Source organism: Lissotriton vulgaris, chromosome 8, assembly GCF_964263255.1.
Source record: "Lissotriton vulgaris chromosome 8, aLisVul1.2, whole genome shotgun sequence".
Taxonomy (NCBI): domain Eukaryota; kingdom Metazoa; phylum Chordata; class Amphibia; order Caudata; family Salamandridae; genus Lissotriton; species Lissotriton vulgaris.
Window position 1 is genome coordinate 623765910 of NC_141696.1, and position 18197 is coordinate 623784106.

At 48.8% G+C, this 18197-nt stretch overlaps 1 protein-coding gene across 3 annotated transcripts in view; it reads right to left on the reverse strand.

Moving 5' to 3' along the window:
• The window catches only part of ADGRG7 (adhesion G protein-coupled receptor G7), a 1328771-nt gene that overhangs the window by 1006732 nt on the left and 303842 nt on the right, over positions 1 to 18197 (reverse strand). The window lies entirely within an intron of this gene.

The window sequence follows — 18197 nt, forward strand, 5'->3', positions numbered from 1 at the left end:
GATCAGAGGCCTCTTAAAATCATGAGGGAGTTGTGCTCTCGTCCCTCATGATACAATAAGCATACTCCCACTATCAATAACTCCACAGTGCCTGCCCGAACCCATGCTGGCTTCTTCAATAGGAAGAATGCTTCACCCGGGCGGGGTCACCTTCCACTTGCCAATCCTAGACTAGATTCCTAGTAAGGTTTCTGGCAAGTTCTATGCCTTCACATCTTCCTAAATTTACAGAGATTTGTATCTGCCAACTTATTTGGCTAGGAGTACCAGCATGCCACAGCCTTGCCCCTGCATACTGAATTTAAAGTCTCGTTGTCAGTCAGACAACATAAACATTAAGGTTTCTTATCCTCAGCAGAAAACTGCAAATCCTGGGCGGCAGGTAAAACAAATTGCTCACCCCCGAGCACTCTTGTCACACACTACCCTTGGGTTGTCTCTCCCATGGACAGTAATAACCACAAATGTCAAGAACCGAACCGTAGAGAAAAGATTCCATAGAACAAGGATACTACTCACCATCATCGGCGCACTGAAGGGCACCATACATAGGAGCTCCTCTCCATGGTCCATCTTCCGCTTTATTTCAGTCTTATGGTTATTTTGTCATACTCTAATGCAGGAGCGGCCAGCACAGGTAAGAGCGGTGATGCGAGGGAGGGGGGGTCATCAGATGACGGGATAGGTAACATTAAATACAAAATAAATAAAATCACTTACATTGCGCTCACAGTATCACCGACTCGGCGATGCGGCAAATGCAAGTTAAGTGGTTTTATATATTTTTTATTTAATGTGACTATAATATCGTGACCAGGCCCCACACACTCACAGAAGGAGACCACACGTGTTCTGTGCTAGTGGTCAGTCAAGTGCCTGCCACACCCAGGGCCCTGGGCCTTTTATTAACTATACAGCGTGACCTCCGTCCCTGCGTCGGGCGGAGCCAAAGGAACACACGCTTAAGGGGGGAAATGTGTACAGTAACCCAACTCGTGGGCCAGGGTGGTTGCGCCCACTCCTACAACATTACATTCCTCCTTTACCCTAAGGAAAGAAAACAAACACAATAATATGGCTTCAAGTGTAAGCTTCTGTCTACAGTCTTTTAGGTTTTCGAAAATGCAGAAGTCTGTTGCAGACTTCGTGGCCTTGTCTGCAACAGGCCACAAAGTCCTGGTACTTCTGGGATGGCTTCGGGCAGGGGCGCAGATTGTACCTGCTCTGGCTGCGCTCGCCCGACTGGGTGTGGATTAGTTCTTCAGAGTCTTTAGCTTCTCCAGCTTCTGGGTGGTTCAGTGTCGCCTGTGGTTCACGCTCACTCCTGATTGGCATGGTCGGATCTGTTTGCGGAGTCTCTTCTTCTTCGCTGGAAGCATCTTCTCCTTCGGTCTCTCGTGGGCTTCGGGTCATCCTTGGGTGGTGGTCGGCTGGATCTGGAAGTTCGTCGTCCACCTGGTGCACAACCTTTTGAAGAACGATACGTTCCTGGTGACTGTCTCTCTCCCTTTCACTGCAGTGATCATGGTACCATTTACACCGGTGACTATCCAGGGGTGTAACTCAAACGGGAGGCGGAACTTCCCTCCTGGGTGGCAGTCTTTCACCAATACCCGGTCGCCAACCTGGATGGGGCTGTCCGCAGCTCTTCTTCGCCTGGACGCTTCTTTGTTAGACTTGGATCGTTGTTCCATGGACCGGTTGTTCGGGACTGGAGTTGAGCCCCACACAGGATGGTGAGGGAGAGTGTCCACTACGGCTCTGTTGAAACACAGGCGGCTTGGAGGGACTCCGGTAGTGCAGTGGGGGGTCAGCCTGTACTCTCGCAAGAACTGGAAGAGGGCTAATTCCAGGTTTTGGCCATCTGCCATAGCAATTTGGATAGTCTTATTCAGAGTTCTCATTAGTCTCTCAACTTCGCCGTTGGCTTGCGGCCACCTTGGGGTTATCTTCCTGTGCTTGATGCGGTGTGATTGCAGATATTCTGCTAGCTCACCGCCGTTGAAAGGAGGTCCGTTGTCAGTGCGTAGTTCCCCAATGAGGCCATGGTTCGCCAGGATCTTCTCTAGCTTTGGGATTACTTCGGATGCTGCGGTGGAGGGTAGTATTTCAATTTCTGGATACTTTGAGTAGTCGTGTACCACTACAAACATATACTTCCCGCCTGGGAAGCTCCCGAAGTCGGCGCTAGCTCGGGTCCACGGGGCGGTCGGCCCCTCTTCCGTAATTACTGGTGCAGGGGGGTTGGGCAGGCCGGTTGCTATGCACACTGGGCACCGTTGGATGACATCTTCGACCTTTTTGTCGAGTCCTGGGAACCAGAGTTTGGTCCTGATGCGATTTTTCGATTTCACAATGCCCTGGTGGGCGCCATGGGCCAGGAGGACTGCTTGCTGGGTGAGGCTGTCGGGTAGAACAAGGCGGGGGCCTCTCAGGAGGCATCCTTCGGGCGAGACGGACAGCTCGCTCTGGACTCAGTAGAGTGCTTTGAGTGTGGCCTGGGCTTCGGGCGTGCGAAACGATGCCAGGCTCTGTAGTGGTTTCCAGTTTCCCGATTGGATGGCCTGAATGGCAATTTGCAGGCAGTCGTCGTCTTTGGTGGCTCAAGTCACATCTTCCAGGGAGATGGGTAGTGGCCTTGAACGCTCCACAATCATCCTCACATACTCTTCAGTGGCGTTGGCCTCCGCGGCTTCTGTTTCCGTGGCCGGGCGGGCATGCCGCAACAGATAGTCGGCGGGGTATCTGGAGCCTGGTCGATACTCCACTGTGAACTGATATTCTTGGAGCTGGAGTACCCATTTCTCGATGCGTGGAGGAGGACGTGAGGAGGACCCTTGGAACAGTGAGAGGAGTGGTTTGTGGTCTGTAACCACCACAAATGGGTGTCCGTACAGGTAGATGTGGAAGTGACGGCACCCCCACAGGATAGCGAGGGCCTCTCTTTCGATCTGTGAATATCTTTGTTTTGTTGCAGTGAGAGTTCTGCTTGCGTACCCGACCGGTGCCCACTCTACGCAGGGTTGTTGTTGTGCCAAAACTGCGCCAAGGCCGGTCGGACTGGCATCCACCACCAGATGGGACTCATACCGAGGGTCGAAGTAGGCCAGGGTTGTGTTTGCTGAGAGTGCTGCCTTGGTCTTTTGGAAGGCTTCTTGTTGTTCTCTTCCCCACTTCCAGGTGGCTGTGGACCTTGTGAGGTCGCGAAGAGGGCCGGTGAGATCAGACAGTTCTTTGATGAAACGTCCGCAGTACGTCACCATACCAAGGAAGCTGCGGACGGCTGTTACAGATGTAGGGGCGGGGGCTTCATGGATGTCCTTTACTTTGTCCGGGTCCGGCCCAACGCCCTGGTCGGAGAATCTGTACCCAAAAAAGCTGATGTCCTTCCGGAGGAATTCACACTTCCCCCTGTGAAGGGTCAGACCTCTCTCTTGCAGCCTGGTGAAGACAGCCTGGAGGCGTCGGATGTGTTCATCTAGAGTCGCTGCCTGGACCAAAATGTCATCGCTCACATTCAGTAAGCCGTCTAGGCCTTGTAGGACGTTTTGAATGAGGTTTTGGAAAACTTCGGCAGCACTGGATCTTCCGAAATTGAGCCTGGTGTATCTCCATAGGCCTGCCTGGGTAGAGAAGGTCGTTATTGGGCGGGAGTCCGGGTGCACAGGGATCTGGTGGTATCCGGATCTCAAATCCATCTTCGAAAACCACTTCAAACCCGATAGCTCACCGATGATGTCATCGATGGTTGGCGTCAGGTGGCGTTCCCTTTTGATCGCGAGGTTTGGAATGCGCATGTCCACGCAGATCCGCACGGCGTCAGGTTGTTTCGGTTTCTTGGCCACTACGATGGGTGACACCCACGGAGTGGGAGCGCTGACTCTTTCAATGATCCCGGCTCTCTCGAGTACCCGTAGCTTTGCTTCCACTTTGGGCCGTAGGTGGAACGCTATGCGCCGGTGTCTGAGGGCTACTGGGGCGACTGAGCGGTCTATGTGAAGACGGACTGCAGGTCCTCTTAAACAGCCGATCCCGTCAAACAGTGAGGTATGTTGTAACACCAGATGGTCGAGGCTGTGGGCTTGGACCGTGAGGGCGAAGTGGATCAACCTCAGGTCTTGGGCGGTCCGGCAGCCGAGCAGGAATCCGGACCCTTCTTGTGACACATAGATCTTGGTGTGCACGTGGTGAGAGTCGTGTGATACTGTTGTTCGGAACACTCCGCAGAGGCAGAGGGGTCGACTGGTGCCATATGCGTATACTTGTACTCTCGTGGGATGGAGTTCAGGTGGTTCGCTTAATGTCCGGTATACACTGGCCGCCATTAGGTTGATAGTGGCCCCGGTGTCGATCAGTGCTGCGAGTGCTTGGCCTTGCACATTTACTGTGCACATGGGTTCTGCGGATGGGGTGGCGGCTAGCGTGTTGAGCATTCGCACCACGTGGACGGACGCTGCATCCGCTTCGTCGTCATCCATGTCACTGTTGGTGGCCGTATCTGGCATCGGTTCTATTTGTCGTACTCTTCGGGGTGGGCCGTTGGGCTTCTTCCTTTGTGAGGATAGACACACGCTTGCGAAGTGGTTGGCCTTCCCACAGGCGCTGCAGATTTTTCCATGTGCTGGGCATGTTCCGCTGTGGGGGGTTGCTCCACCGCACCACATGCAGGGGCGGTCGTGCGATGACTGAGCGGGGCTCGGCCGAGGTCTTCAGGGCTGTTTCGCGCGTGTGTCTGTGGCAGTCGTCTTGATGGCGCATACGGGTTCAACTTTGACTGCGACCGTTGGTTTTGGCTCCATATGTGCTGCTCGAGCTTTCGATACTTCTTTAGATCGTCCAAGTGCCAGTATGTCGCGCATGGGCATGTTGTCTGTCTCTAGGACTCTTTCCCCCAATTTTGAGGAGGAGCAGCCCTGTATAAATTGAGCGCGGATTTCGTCGTCTACATCTGGAAGGGTGCATGTGCTGGCCAGCTTCTTGAGTCTCGCGTAGAAGACATCAACGGACTCCTCTGGGAGTTGGAGGGCTTGGCGGAATAAGAATCGTTCGTAATCCGCGCTGGCGAAAGGTTCAAAGTACTCGGTTATTGCGTCGCGGAGCGTGGTGTAGTTCCGGGGCGGGCCGCCTTCCACCACGTCCTTCGAGATGTCGTGAATAGCTTCTCCTCCTAGAAGTAGGAGCATCGCACGCCTCCGCTCAACAGCAACGTCAGCTGCCACAAAGTAGTTCTCCAAGCGTTCTACCCACTTTTTCCAACGGGCGGCCTGGGAGGGCGTTGCCCGTGATAGTGAAGGGCTCCAGCGGAGGTACCGTAGCCATCGCCATCGTGGCAAGCGAGGGGCTTGGCAGACAGAGGAGGTCCGGTCACCAGAAGGCCAGGAGTCCAGACACGCGCTGGTGGCAGCTGTGGGGAGGTCCAGGCAGCAGCAGCAGGGCACGGCAGCGTTGCAGGCGAAATGCGTGAGAAATAGCAGGCAGACCACACGCGAGATGCGTGGGATATGGCAGGTGGGCCGCAGCGGTGCACGCGGGAAGCGTGAGGGATGGCTCGGGAGGCGCGCGGTAGGCCAGGCAGGCCGCGTGACATCAGGCGGGAGGCAGGCGAGGTCTGGGACACGGCGGAGCGGGGCTCACACCGGAGGCTGCGGGGAGGCTCACACTGGGGCGCACAGGCCGGGCACGCACCTGAGGCCGAGGGCGGGTCCAGTCGGGAGACTGTCGGCTGGCAGGAGGACAGCGGCGCTGCACGCTGGAAGAAGCAGCGAGGTAGGCAGCGGATGGCAGGGTCCCAGTTGACGTGGCTGGGCCACCGCACAGCAGGGCACACAGCTGGGTGTTGGTGGGCCGGGAGGGCCTCGCAGGACAGCGGCTCCGGGGTTGGAGGACGGGCTGCACCGCAGGGGGCTACACCGCAAAACGGTCTGCCTAGGGTGAGGGAAGGCAGTGCTTTGCACGCGGTGGGGTGGCAAGACCACCCCGTCGCCAGTATAATATCGTGACCAGGCCCCACACACTCACAGAAAGAGACCACACGTGTTCTGTGCTAGTGGTCAGTCAAGTGCCTGCCACACCCAGGGCCCTGGGCCTTTTATTAACTAAACAGCGTGACCTCCATCCCTACGTCGGGCGGAGCCAAAGGAACACACGCTTAAGGGGGGAAATGTGTAAAGTAACCCAACTCGTGGGCCAGGGTGGTTGCGCCCACTCCTACAACATTACAGTGACCTGTCCTGTCATCTGTCAACTTCTCCCTCCGCCCCCACCCTACCCCACGGATCTTACCTGTGCCAGCCACGCCTGCACTAATGTGTGTAAGAATATTACTAGCAAAAATACTGTCTGACAGAAACATTGTGTACTAAATAACGTTCTAAAAATATCTTCCAATTGGGTTTAGATTTTCTATCATTAACTTTAAAGGAGTGATATTTTTGGAAAAATATTTTGCACCCAATATTCTTGTCTGGTGATATTTTATTTAGAGTATTCTGGTACCACACCCAAAGGAACTATTCCAATCGCCACAGTGCTTTCACTCATCTCTAAAAGAGTGTCTTGGGGGTTCTGTTGCAGGACTGGATTCTTTGTCGCTGGTAACGGTTCAGAGGAACGCCAAAGTTTGGATTTTGAAAAAATTCGGAAGCTCTTACTGACTTAATTAAAAATAAAACAAAAACAAATAATATGGATAGGAAGAGTGTGGGTTGCAAGGCGAACACGATCAAAGCCGCAGAGACATTTTAAGGCACGGGCAAAGTGGGCAACTGCGCAGAGGACCCACTTTCAGAGCAGCAACCTGGAAGAGTAAACTTTCTATGGATTTGACGTCGGTCCATTCTATTTCTCTATCCAAATCTCTCTTTCTCGCTAGCTAGCTCTGTCTCTGACTCTTCGCTGTAACCTGGGTGAGATGTAGTTCAACTTGTTTTTGTGACCCTGTCGACGTTTTACGTATAATTTAGTATTGTTTCGTATCATGCAGCCTTCATTTGGGAAGAAATATGTAATACATTTTACATTTATTCTACCGAGGGGCTCCAAAATATGTTCTGTCTGGTTTGCAAAGCAGAAGACAATTATAACTAGTGAACAATTACGGTGGAAAATATGACCTTTTTTTAGAACCCCTATTATTATAACTGCTATAGTTATGCGTCGGATAATGCAGGATGTCAGCATTATGACATTTCTGAATCGGGTGACATACATTTTTTTTTTATTCTGTTTATTGTTTTTTCAATACAAAAAACAATAAGGAACAATAACCATACATGGAGATGGAGCTCTGAGTCAACAAAGTATTGCATGCACCAATGAGCAGTGATGGTATACAGTAATGCATTATCATTCGTAGCAGCATACATTCATCTGTAGGATGAGCACAATGCGCGGTGATATGGAATTTTGTCAAATATGATGATAAGAATGTATAGTGTAGGCGGCACTATAGAAACACATACTACATGAGGGCCCAACGGGAGAATCTGTGAATGCAGTATCCATTGGCAGCAGGTAAAGGTGATCCATGCTGTTCAGTGAGACATAGAGTAGCGTACTGGGTCGACGTACTGGGTTAGAGGGTGGTTAGTGGTGCGAGTAACAGTAGGGAACGTCTCTTATCCCTAAATGTTTGTAGTATCTGGCATTGTCTCCCTCTGGATTATCGTCGTCATCTGCCTGGGCAAGTAAGTAGCTAACCAAAGGCCCCCAAATGTCTTTAGGTTGACTCGAAATTGGTAGCAATTCAGTGAAGGTTATATGTTGCTCCTGACAGTAAGTCATGTCTGCTAGCCAGTGCTTGAATTTAGGTGCTCTGCCCGACCCCAACGACATGCCACCCGCCGTTTTGCCAAGAGCAATGCGATATCTATGAATTTTCTGCAGGACCTAGGGATGTGTGGCGTGTGTCCGAGTAGCATAAGTAGTGGATCTAAAGGTATGGGTTCTCTAGTCATTGCAATGAGGGCGTCATGAACCTGCTGCCAGTAGAGGCGAACAGAGGGGCACTCCCAAGCAAGATGCAGGAAGCCCGCATGCTCGGCGTGGCAACGCTCACACCTGTCATTGTCAGCCAGCCGGAACCTAAGTTTTTTAACCGGGGTGTAGTATAGTCGCTGCAGAAACTTGTAGTGTATTATCTTAAGTCTACAGCTAGCCGATATTCGGGCCGTAAGGGTGCAACAATACTGCCATTGCTCGTCGCTAAGTTCGGTAGCTAGTTCAGTACCCCAATGCGCTCGAGCCCCGGCCTCAGGCATCGGAACATTCGACCTGAGCTGACGGTATAGGCCAGATACTAGGTGTGCACCATCTTGCGAACATAGCAGAAAGTGAAGTGGTGGCAGGACTTCAGGCTCACTGGGGAACTCATGGCAGAATGTCTTTCATCCCCTGGCGCAGGCGCAAGTAGTAAAACACATTGAGCGGAGTGCAATCGTGAGAAGCAAAGAACAGCTCAGCAGATTTGCACTGGCCGTCCGAGAATAGGTCGCCCCAACAGGTGATTTGTACACGCTCGCAGAGCACTCGAAAGCCTCGTTCCTGTAGAAACGCAAGTTTGGGGTGATATGTCAGCGGTAGTCTAGATGAGTACGGTAGGCAGCAAGACAACCTCTTAGCTATGCGGCGCCATGCGTCTAGAGTGCAGGAGACGGGTGTATTTGATGCCATTATTGATGATTCCGGACAGTGGAGTAGACCATTGAGTGGGAGGGGATGCACAATCCAGTCTTCCACTGCTAGTTGAGGCATGAAGGGGGTGGGATCCATCCAATGATAAGCATAATGCGCCTGCGCACATAGATAATAAGCCTCGAAGTCACGGACATCAAAGCCCCCTTTATCATATGGCTGAGTCAGCGTGGACCATTTCAGCCGTGGGCCCCTACCCCCCCAGAACAATCGACATAATTCCGACTTCAGAGTTTTAAAGAAGAAGGCTCTTGGATAGTAGGGGATGTTGAGGAAGAGGTATAGGAATCGGGGAAGTACAATCATTTTGATAAGGGACGCTCTGCCAGCCATGGACAGCAGCAGGGCGATCCAGCGGTCCACTGAAGCCGTGAGTTTCGTGATTGCTACTCCGTAGTTGGAGCGTAGTATTTCATCTTTGTCGCGGGAGATCTGTATTCCGAGGTACCGGAGATCTGATCGACACCACTCAAGGGGGTAATCGAGGGGAAAGTCGGCATCCGCATCAGTTAGTGGGAAAAATTGCGTCTTGGTCCAGTTTATGTGTACTCCTGACATCCTGCCGAACACCACAAACTCTATGAGTAGGGAATTGAGGTTCAGATCAGGGTATTTGACAAAAAGTGTCATATCGTCAGCGTATAAGGACATATCGATCTGACGCTGAAGACATCGTAGCGCACCGTCACGATGTAACTGCCGGAGTCTACATGCAAGGGGCTCGACCGCAATCGCGAATAGGAGGGCGGATAGTGGGCATCCCTGACGGGTGCCTCTGGAGATGGTAATGGAATGCGAAAGGCGACCGTTGATAAGGACTTTTGCCGTTGGTTGCGTATAGAGCAGTTTAACCCAGGAGATAAATAGCTTAGGGAATCCCATGTTTGCCAGGACAGTAAACAGGTATGGCCATTCGACCGAGTCGAATGCCTTGGTGGCATATAGGAAAACTGCCGCTACTGGTAGGTCAGGGTGGACCGAGCGAAGCAGGGAAAACAGGGTACGTAGGTTATGAGAGGTAGAACAGCCCGAGACAAATCCAGATTGATCAGGCAAGACAATTCTAGTCATTAAGAGGGATAGTCTAGTGGCTAAAACTTTCACAAGTATTTTTACATCGCAATTTAAAAGGGATAATGGGTGGTAAGAGTTGCAGGAGCTAGGGTTCTTACCGGGTTTCAGAAGCAAGGTAATTACTACCTCCCGCATGGAACTGGGGAGGATGCCGTCATTCAGCGATTCCTCGAAGACCTCACGAAGGACAGGGGCCATGATATCTATGTATGCTTTATAAAACTCGGCAGGGATTCCATCTAGTCCGGGAGCCTTACCATTCTTTAGCGACATTATGGCCTCACGGATTTCATCTAATTCAAAAGGGGCTGCTAGGAAGGCCCTATCTCCGTCGCTAAGCCAGCAAAGAGCTACATCGCCCAGGAAGTCAGCATAAGGGACATCAGCCGTGGTGGCAGTGGTGTAAAGCGCGTGATAATGAGAAGTAAAAGCAGTGAGTAATTCATCTGAGTTCATGACTGCGTGTCCCTGGCAGTCTGTGAGTTCCAGAACCGTGTTGCGGTCATGCGGAGGACGCGTCATCTCTGCAAGCGCCTTGCCTGGTCTGTCACCTTCGCAGTATTTCCTAGCCTGCCAATGTTTCCCCCTGAATTTTGCTTCCCTGTTAGCTTCTTCCTCATACTTTGACAACTTTTCCCTGAACTCAGCATGGATGTCAGCACTGTCTTCCTCTACCATCCGAATCTCTAAAGCGTTCAATTCTCCATCTAGTGTGTGGATAGTGTTTTGTATATCACGTAGAACTCCAAAACTTTTGGATATACAAAACCCCCTGATCGTTACTTTAAATGCCTCCCAAATGTGTTCGACCGAATCAACAGATCCCTTGTTCCTGGGAAAGAAGGCAGCAATTTCCTCCCCGAGTTCAGTGCGGAACATATTGTCTAACAGGGTTGTCGGCTGTAACCTCCATCGTGGCCTAGGGTTATCCCATCCGGGTATTCGTGTGTGCGGTATAGAGACAAAATATCGACTCCAAAATATCGACTGGACATAATATCGAGTTTTAAATATAGACTGGACAAAATATCGACTGGACATAATATCGACTACAAAAATATCGTTTTTCAGGTAAGTGAAGTAATATCGACTGTATAAAATATAGATAGCAAAAATATCGATTTTTTAATAATATATAATATTTTATAGTGTATTTTTATGTAATAATATGTGTGAATAGTGTGTATTAATGTTATAAAATATTTTATTACATGAATTTTGTTTTTATAATAATTGCGTAATGTAATTCTGTAGCGGGTTGTGGGTTTATAGGGGAATAGGGTGGGAAGTAATTTAATAATAATTAATTAATTAATATATGTTTGTTAATATTTTTATTTAATAATTAATTGATAATTAATTAATATTAATTAGTTAATTAATTAATATAATTTTGAACATATTTTGTATTAGTAAATAATTGTTAATTAATTAATTGTAATTATTTAATTACATTAATTAGAGTACATTTTTAATATATATAATTTTGTGTTATTTTTAAGTAATTAATTTGGAAAAAATAATATTAATTATTAAAATAATTACAGCTAATGTTCTAATATATTTACTTTATTGTTATTGTTAATTAATAATTAATTGGTAATTAAATAATATTGATAAATTTTGGGTAAAGGAGCATTTTTAGGGTTCAGGGTCAGTTTTCAGTTCATGGGTAAAGGGGTATTTTTAGGGTTCAGGGTCAGTTTTCAGTTCATGGGTAAAGGGGTATTTTTAGGGTTCAGGGTCAGTTTTCAGTTCATGGGTAAAGGGGTATTTTTAGGGTTCAGGGTCAGTTTTCAGTTCATGGGTAAAGGGGTATTTTTAGGGTTCAGGGTCAGTTTTCAGTTCATGGGTAAAGGGGTATTTTTAGGGTTCAGGGTCAGTTTTCAGTTTTTGGGTAAAGGGGTATTTTTAGGGTTCAGGGTCAGTTTTCAGTTTTTGGGTAAAGGGGCATTTTTAGGGTTCAGGGTCAGTTTTCAGTTTTTGGGTAAAGGGGTATTTTTAGGGTTCAGGGTCAGTTTTGGGTTTTTGGGTAAAGGGGTATTTTTAGGGTTCAGGGTCAGTTTTGGGTTTTTGGGTAAAGGGGTATTTTTAGGGTTCAGGGTCAACAAATAAGATTTTAAAAAATTATTTTTATTATTTTCATTTATTATTTAATTATTATAATTTAATTTAAGTCGTTTTAAGTATATTTTAGTAATTAAAATTTAATATTAATTTAATTTAACACTGTTTTTAATAAAGTCGATATTTTTTACATCTATATTTTTGTTAACGATATTTTGTACTCGATATTTTTGTACTTACCTGTTTGTAGATACAAACTCGATATTTTGACTGTCGATATTTTGTCCACGATATTTTGGCAAGTCGATATTTTGTCCCTCGATATTATTTCAGTGATCCCGTGTGTGCATCAGGACGGGGCTGTGGTCAGAATATGTCCTTGGTAAGTGTGTCGCCCTCACTACCCCAGCAGAGATCTCCCTGGTAGTAAGGAAATAATCCAGTCGTGCCCATGTGCCCGTCTGCGAAGTGAAGTGTGTGCCCTCCCTCCGGGAAGAATGTAGATATCTCCATATGTCTACCAATCTGCCTTCTGTGATCACGCCCTCCAGTGCCTCTCTGGATCTGGGCTTGTAGTGTATCACTCTGTCTGCTCTATTCTGATGTGGCATCAATGCCAAGTTAAAGTCACCCCCCCATATAATGTGTCGGGACCCTACATCCACAATTTTGCCCCAGAGTGTAGTGAAAAAAGAGGGCATATCAATGTTGGGAGCATAACAATTAACTAAGGTAAAAGTGTCACGGCCCAACCGCCCCCACAACAAGGCAAAGCGTCCCTCTTTGTCTATCAATTCACCGCACTTTTGAAACGGTACAGTGTGCATAATGAGGATAGTGACCCCCCTCGAATAGGTAGAGTAAAAGGAGAAGATACGGACTCCAGCCCATTTACCAGCAAAGGTGGCACGTGTCTGCGGTGATAAGTGAGTTTCCTGTAACATGGCGACATGGACATTTTGTCGGTTCAAATAAGCAATCACATTTCGACTTTTTTTAGCGTTGTTGAGTCCTCTAATATTCCATGACATACAGTTCAATTGTGCATCAGTTCTTAAGCCCGCCATAATTCACGAGACTTCAATCTATTAAATTCCGCTACCATAAATGCAGCAACATCTGTCTCACTCAGACAGTAAGGTCTACAATGACACTCTGTAGCTCGTCTGTCCACTCCATGTTTAGAACTTCCCACCCCAAAACCAACTCTCCCCCCCTCCCACTACAGCATCCCAATCATGCCAACAGCCGCCGTTACACCCCTCCCCTCCCCCCCTCAACTTCCACAACTTGATATCATGCACAAATCTCACGTCCCCTCCCCCCACCTATAGACATCCCCCAACCATGTCCAACTTCCCCCCCTCCCCCCATCCCTCTCACTCCCAACAAGCACAGCATCACTCTCCCCTGCCAGACGCCATTCCATCCTTACTAAAGCTATGTTTATCTGCACATGTGAACCTCCCCTTTTACGGTCCCTAGCTTTGTCAGCCCATTCCCTCTCGTCATCCACCCACACACTCCAGCAGATTCGGACATATCCCGCCTGCAATTCCACTCCCCAGAAATCAATCATATTCATCGCAGGTCCAGCATCACCAGCCCCAATCCTGTCTGAATGAACCATGATCAACAACTTCAAACAGTACCCCACCCCTCCCACTGAAGCATCCCCAACTCGCCAGCATCTCCGCCCCTCCCCCCACCCATCACCGCTAGCAAACACCCCAACAGCTGCAGTGTAAAGCACATTGTAAATGGGGTACTCCCTATTTTGGTCATCTGAGGTACACACATTGCCACCCCCTTCTGCTCGCTCTTCGACCTGTATCCACCCTCCTAGGGCATTATGAGGGAAGGAGATGGTGCCTGGCATACATTACCACCCTTTGTCCAATACCCGTTCTCGGTATTCTAGATCCTCCATAATAGCAGTACGCCACCAAGACCCCTCCAAAGTCGTTGTAAAGCAGAACCCACTGCGGTATCAGTTCCACAGCACAGCATCCAAAACAACAATAAAACCATTCTCATTGTTCATCGGGCATGTTTTGGTCCTCTTCATTTCCTCTCCTTTATCTCCATGGCAATCCCCTCGATTACGTCTCAGTGTTTTCAGGAAATCCTCCACCTGTTGCGGCCTGTTTTGCCTGATGAGTCACCCTAAGCTTCGCTGGGTACAGCAGCGCATAGTCAATTTGTAAAGCACGTAGTTTCTTTTTAACATCCAGAAACTTTCGTCGTTGTTCTTGCACAATAGGTGTGAAGTCCGGGTATATGAAAAAGCTCACCCCGTCGCACAATAGGTTCTGAGTGTTTCTTGCAGCCCTTAGTGCAGTATCCCTATCACAATAATTTAGGAGCCTTGCAATTATCGGTCGTGGTGGAGCGCCGGGCTTGGGCCTCGGCCCTAATGAGCGGTGCGCCCGCTCGACTATAAACAGTTTGGAGAAGGCATCCGCCCCTATTGCAGCATGCAGGATCTTTTCGACATATTCCTCCATTCGACCCGTGTTGGTGGACTCCGGCACGCCAACCACGCGGATGTTATTGTGTCTGCTTCGCTCCTCCAACTCCTCGTTCTTTGCGGCTATTACTCTGAGGACAGTGTCCATTCTGGAAAGCCTAGTTGCGTGAGAAGCTGTGGTGTCATCATTGTCCGATATTCGTCTCTCCCCTTCAGTATTGCGCTCTTCATGGATGTCCATCTTCTGCGCAATAGCATCCATCCTGGAGGATAGGCGGTCCACTTTGTCCACCACTGTTGCGAACCCCTGCTTCATTTCTTGAAGTATCAGCTGCATGTCCAGGGCAGTTGTACTGGAACTCGCCCCCGCTGTTGATGGGCTTTGAGCCCCCTCAGTTTACGATATAGTGCGTACATTCCTTTTCGACGGTGGAGCATGGTCAAATGATAGTTTAGGCTGACAATTGTCCTGCCGGCCCATGGTAGCTCACTTGGAGGGATGCGACGTGGCAGGGAATGTCGCCGTAAAACTACTGCCTCGGGCGAGCTAGAGTCCTTGTTCATGAGAAATATATGCACTCAGTGCCCTCGCCACCTTAGTGCCCCCGATTCCTCAGGTCACCCTGAGAGCAATACTCTTCTGCCGCACACCCTCTGGATCCTTGTCAGGGAATGTGCCCCACTCTCCACTACGTGTCAATCGGCTGCGTCGTAGCTAGCGCTACTCAGTTATTGGTCAAGAGCCAGTAAAGCCACTGTCAGGAGGGATCAGTACCAGTCCCCTGTGATCCCCCTACCGCCCAGGTCCATCTTCCGCAGGTCTCAGCGCCACTAGGGTCTTCGCAGCGCGTCAAACGTTGGCCAGACTCTCCGGCCTCCAGGTCCAGCAATGCACACCTCACAAGTACATACCTTTCTGCGTAGTGTAGTGCCTGAGTCCCTGATTTACCTATAGGCAGGGTGTAGCGGAAGCTACCAACAGCAGTATCCAGGCAAGTATTACTCAGGGGCAGAGACGTCTATGGGCGAGATCTACAGCCCCACGAGGCAGATTCAGTCTGGTGAAATATCGCTCTACGCCGATGTGCTATAAAGCTTTTAAATATGCTACACAGCGCTTGCCAGTTCCACAGGTACCTCTTCTCGCATCGGTGTGTTCTACTCCCGCGGTATGTACTTCCCCAGTCTCAGCGTCGGTATCAAGGCCCTTGTGTATCTCCCCAAGGCTGCTTCCAATGTACTATCCTGTCACAAGTCCGCTTAGCAGGTCAGCACCAGTAGCCAGTTACTATCATTCACCACAGTTCAGGCCCATCAACGTGACTGTTGTCTGCCCAGTTCCTACTGTTCGCCTTAGATGCAGTGCCTCATCTGCCCCAGTCACGGCCGATAGTAAAGCAGAGCACTCTAGCGAGCCCCCGGTTGCCTCTCACAGTCCGGTGTAGCAATACTCCTCCGGCGGTCTTTCAGCTGCTCCCCGGCCCTGACTCCATGGCCAGTGAACGATCGCCTGAATTTTCGATGTTCCTCCACAGGGCGCCGCACAGCTCTTAGTCTCGATTTCTTAGCGGGGAGAGGTCGCATCCCCCGCCGCACAAGCCGGCGCTGGCAGTCGCTCCTTCTTGCGGTGCCGTCTTTGCTCACGCACTGTTAGCACCTCACCTTCAATCTCCCCTCACATTTCTCCGTGCTTCGCTTGGCAGAACAGCTATACCGCCGTCGCCGCCCTCTGTCCGCATATTCCTCTCTGGTGCCGGTTGCCCCCTGTCCTCGCTGTGTCACCACATACCGGTCTCTGGCCCGTCGGCCCTTCCCTCCGAGGCCTGCACACCTCGTGGGCTCTGCGGTGTCGCGTAGATGCAGTGCCCAGTCACACGACCAGGCGAGCTCCGCCCCTGCTCTCAGGCAAACGCTCCGGCTCCGCTAACTTCTGCTCTCGGAGTACAATTCTCTCCAAACTTTCACCGAGTGTTCATCTTGGGGTCTTCCGCAGTCGTGCAACTTTTCATCGGTATTGGTGGTGGTTAAAACAGGATAAATACTGGATATAAAGCGCAGGCTGCAGGAGCCTCACACAAGTGTGGCCATACTGCTCGTGCGCCCTCTAGCGCCCCCCTCGGGTGACATACAATAAATAAATGTGCTTGAAATTATTACATAGAAGTTAGTGTAATCTAAACAGAATGCAGTAATACATATTTCTGTTCTATCATTCAGATTCAGGCTAGTTCGGATCAATAGAAAAAAATGTGAAACTAAAGTTTAAACTTTTGATTGCATTCTCAGGCTTTTTTCCCTTTGAAAATAGTGATGATATATTTAAGTTCTTTGTTGAAAAGGAGGAAGTCACAGTAAGCAATAGCAGGTACGTTCGGCAACAGTTTATTGATTTGCCAGCATATCTGCCTTGTGTAGGTTGTCATTTGGACTATGGCCTTCTCCGATTAACCCTTTGCTACCCCTCTGGCTAGGTTAGTGTTGTAGCTGCCTATATATTTTATATCCCCTCCCCCCCATACTGGACTACCTATACCTGTAACGCAGACTATCCAGATAGATCTCTGCCTCTCCCTCCTGCCTCTTTCCTCCTCCCTCTGACAGCTCTCCTTCATGGCTCACAAAACAAACTTCAGAGAGGTTGACCCAACTGCTACAGTTAGGATGGGATATAAAGTGAAAGCATAGCAGAACCCATAAAACATAGCTCAGGACCTGCAGAGAAAATTATCACTGTCAACTAATTAAAATGATAATTTCAGCACCTATCTCTCACATCTCCTCTTCTATGACAAAACTAGGCCTTGAACCCCTAGAGAAAACAAGCATTGGCATAGCCAATAGGTCTCGTCTTTTGGACCTTATAAGTGTGTAGCCATTCAGCACATTATCCTGAGTACTGTGCCGTCCTGTCGAAGGACTGGCGCAACCAAGTAGCACAGCTGCTCCTCAAGAATCGCTTAATTAAGTTGTTTTAATATAGGTATAAAATTAATACTAAATCAAGTGAAATCGGGCATTTAATTAGGGCATACTTTTTTATAGTAAGGGCCACGTGAATTATGTGGGATATTGAGTAACTGAACACAAATTATGCAACATATTTTGTTGGATTATTATGTAGCTGCTGGTATATTTTAGCACCCTGGCGCAAAAGTGAATTCAGTGCTATGCTCAAAACAGATTTTGTAAGAAAAATCTCTAAACATCCACCAAATAATATTGAAAACGTTCCTCACCAAAAATGAGTACGTTAGCTTTACATCTAGAACTAGCCCCATCATTTTGTTAACACTGTTCTTCCTACCTACCAGAGAAAATCTGATTGTCTTCCGCATGCAAAACGTTGCACTGAGCAAGAAGACATGTAATTAAAGGTGTGCCGTGATTAATTGAACCAGACTGACAATGGAACAATGAATACAAGTGTCATGTATCTCACTAGTAGGTTTGGTGAAAAGTCACAAATATATATTTCAAGCCTCGCTGACAAGTGGTCCTCAGCCTTAGAGTGACCCCATTTTTATTTTCACTGAAATGTAGATTTTTTTAAATGAATTATTCGCCTGGTAATGGCCTTAGCACACTACAGTTAAAAATAATAGCGGCTAAAAAAAAAACCACGCCCGTTGATGCCAGTGAGGCAGATGGAGCTTATTGGTCCCCTGTAAATGTTTAGCTTCCAAAATTCCTTATCAATTCATAACAGATTATAAGGACATCTTAGACAGTGTCTTGAGTAAAGTTTTCAAGCCTGACAGCTTTTTGGACGTGTGTTTGAGAGAGGAACTGTAGTCTTTGTTATCCATTTTCCCTCTTCCAGTACATGAGGTTTATACTCAAGGTCCTTGATTTTTGGGATGTGGCATATGCAGTGTATTCTGGACAAATGCTGCCT